Source organism: Myotis davidii, unplaced genomic scaffold (assembly GCF_000327345.1).
Source record: "Myotis davidii unplaced genomic scaffold, ASM32734v1 scaffold452, whole genome shotgun sequence".
Taxonomy (NCBI): domain Eukaryota; kingdom Metazoa; phylum Chordata; class Mammalia; order Chiroptera; family Vespertilionidae; genus Myotis; species Myotis davidii.
In genome coordinates this window covers 1795718-1798674 of record NW_006284245.1, presented here as the reverse complement: position 1 = coordinate 1798674, position 2957 = coordinate 1795718, and positions in this window count along the sequence as shown.

The following is a 2957-nucleotide window of genomic DNA, read 5'->3' as shown; positions in this document are numbered from 1 at the left end:
CTGCTCTGAGCCCGACCAGGGGCTGCACCTAGGGATTGGGCCTGCCCTCTGCCACCCGGGAGCAGGCCTAAGCCAGCAGGTCGTTATCTCCTAAGGGGTCCCAGACTGCGAGAGGGCACAGGCCAGGCTGAGGGACCCCTTCCCCCCGAGTGCACAAATTTTTGTTCACGGGCCTCTAGTAGTTAATAATACTGTATTGTAATTTGCCAGTTGCTAAGAGAGTAGATCCTTTTTAAAAAAAAAATTTCTTAATATATGTTATTGATTTCAGAGAGGAAAAGAGAGAGAGAGAAAAATGCATCAATGATGAGAATCATTGATCAGCTGCCTCCTACACACCTTGAGCCCACAGCCCAGGCAGGTGCCCTTGAGTGGAATCAAACCTGGGACATTTCAGTCCGCAGGCTGATGCTCTATCCACTGAGCCAAACCAGATAGGGGGCAAGAGAGAAGATCTTAAAAGTTACTTTTATTAGAAAAATTTGTGATTATGTATGGTGATCAATGTTAACTAGACTTACTGTGATCATTTTGAAATATGTAAAAATATAGAATCATGTACATCTGAAACTAATATAATGTTATATGTGAATTATAGAAAAAAATAAAGCAGGGGCCCTAGCTGGTGTGGCTCAGTGGATAGAGCATTGACCGTACACTGAAGGGTCTGGGGTTTGATTCTGGTCTAGAGCATGTACCTCAGTTGCAGGCTCGATCCCAGGCCCCAGGAAGGGCATGTGTGGGGGGAACCAATCGATGTATCTCACATCAATGTCTTTCTTTCTCTTTCTCTCTCTGTATCCCCTCTCCCTCTCTCTTAAAAATAAGTGGAAAAAATCCTCAGGTGAGGATTAACAACAATAAATAAACAAATAATGCAGGGGATTGGGTTATGTCGTCAGACTGACAGACAGATTGAACTTTAGTGTGGTGTCAATGGAAGGCCTCACAGATTCACTTTTTTTATGGAAAAGATTTTATTTTTCCACTGTTCTATGAGCTTTTTACTGTTATTGAAGTTAATTGATTTATGACATTATACTGGTTTCAGGTCTACACCATAATGACTTGATATTTGTACATGGTGTGAAATTATCACAGTAAACCTAGTTAACATTCGCCACCATTCATAGTCACCGGGAAATCACTTTTGAATAATATCTGGAGGAAACAGAGTGAGCCTCTGGGAGGAGTATTCTAACAGAGGGACAGCCAGTGCAAAGGCCCTGAGGCAGGACCGTGCCTTTCCAGTTTAGGGAACTGGGAGGAAGCCGAGCATCTGAGCAGAAGAGGAGGAGTACGTGAGCCTGGAGGAGTGGGAGGCCTTGCAGGTCCGAGTGTGGACTTGGGCCTTTGTTTACTCTGAGAGGGAGGATCACTGGCAGAACTGAGCAGGGGAGGGGTGTACTCTGACAGGCAGGTTAGAATCCCTGGAGTAGACCAGCTGAGTAGGCTGACCAGGAACTGGGGCAGCAGCAGCAAGACCTGTAGGAGACTTGCAGTGACCCAGGTGAGGGGATGGCGGCTGGGACCAGTGGTGGCAGTGGCGGTGGGAAGTGTATCTGGGTATATTTTGAAGGTGGAGGCAAAGGCACTTCCTACACTGGATATGGAGGATGTGACCCAGAGAGGAGGGATGACAGCAAGGTGTTTGGCCTGCACAACGGAAGTGTTGAGTTGCCCTTAACCGGGATAGGGAAGGGCGGGGTGGGGCGGCCTATGAAGAGTCAGTCTGGACGTGTTTAATCCGAGATGCCTCTTAGCCATCTAAGTGGAGGCGTTCCGAAGGCAGTTGGACATGTGGGTCTGGAGTTCATGGGAGAGGTTTGTACAGAAGGTAGATCCTTGCAAACCACAAACATTTTATCATGCGCCCCTTACGTAGGTCAGGAGCCCAGTGCAAAGGTCGCCACCAGGAGAGTCCCCTGTTAGTCAGGAATAGCCCATTGCTGGTGGTCCCACTGAGCTCAGGCCCTGGAGACGCAGGGAGTGCTGCTCGGCCGGCACACGGTGCTGCCTCGGGCACAGCAGCGGATGTTGTCTCCTAGCCACCTCCTCCAATCCACTGTCTCCCTCCTTTGACATGTAAATGCTGAACATAACGTGTATAACTCAAGGAATTTGAAGATAAGTACACAGCCATGAAGCCATCACCACATCAAGGCCAAAGGCATCTCCATCACCACCCAGTGTCTCCTCCTGCTCCTCCCCCCAACCCTTTACTTAAGGAGGTTCTTTGAGAGAGAGGCTGCTAGCAAGATGGAAGTCACCATTGTCCGCAACTTAATCACAAAAGTGACATTCCCTCAGTGCCGCTATATTCTGTTGGTTGGTAGCAAGTTAAGAATAGAGAGGATTAACACAAGGCTATGAATGCCAAGAGGTGGGGACACTGGAGTCACTTGTAGGGTGCCTGCCAATACATGTAGAAGGCAGATAACTCTCTGTCCAGTTTATATAGTCTCTGGGTCAGGAGTGGCAGCATTTGGACCTGGTAGATCACGAGGTCGGGTCTTTGGACAGGGCTGGGATTGGGTGAGGCTTGGGGGCGAGGGTCATGGAGGTGAGTGAGTTACGCACTCTGGAGGGATGTGGGCAGTTGTAACCAAGAGGACAATTGTGACAGAGTGAATCTTCCTCCCAGTCCTTCAGTCCCATGGGTGGAACCCGTGCTACAGTCGCATGATGGATGGGGTGGAACCCGTGTCATTGAGGAACTCATTTCTGTAATTGGTTTAAGCCAAAGACATAAGTTCAGGAAAGAGTTAGTTGACTGAATGGTAAATCCAGATTTGGGAATTAAAGGAGAACAGGGGCCCTGGCTGGTTTGGCTCAGTGGATAGAGCGTCGGCTTGCAGACTGAAGGGTCCCAGGTTCAATTCCAGTCAAGGGCACAGGCCTGTGTTGCGAGCTCTGTCCCTAGAAGGGAGCGTGCAGGAGGCAGCCGATCAATGATC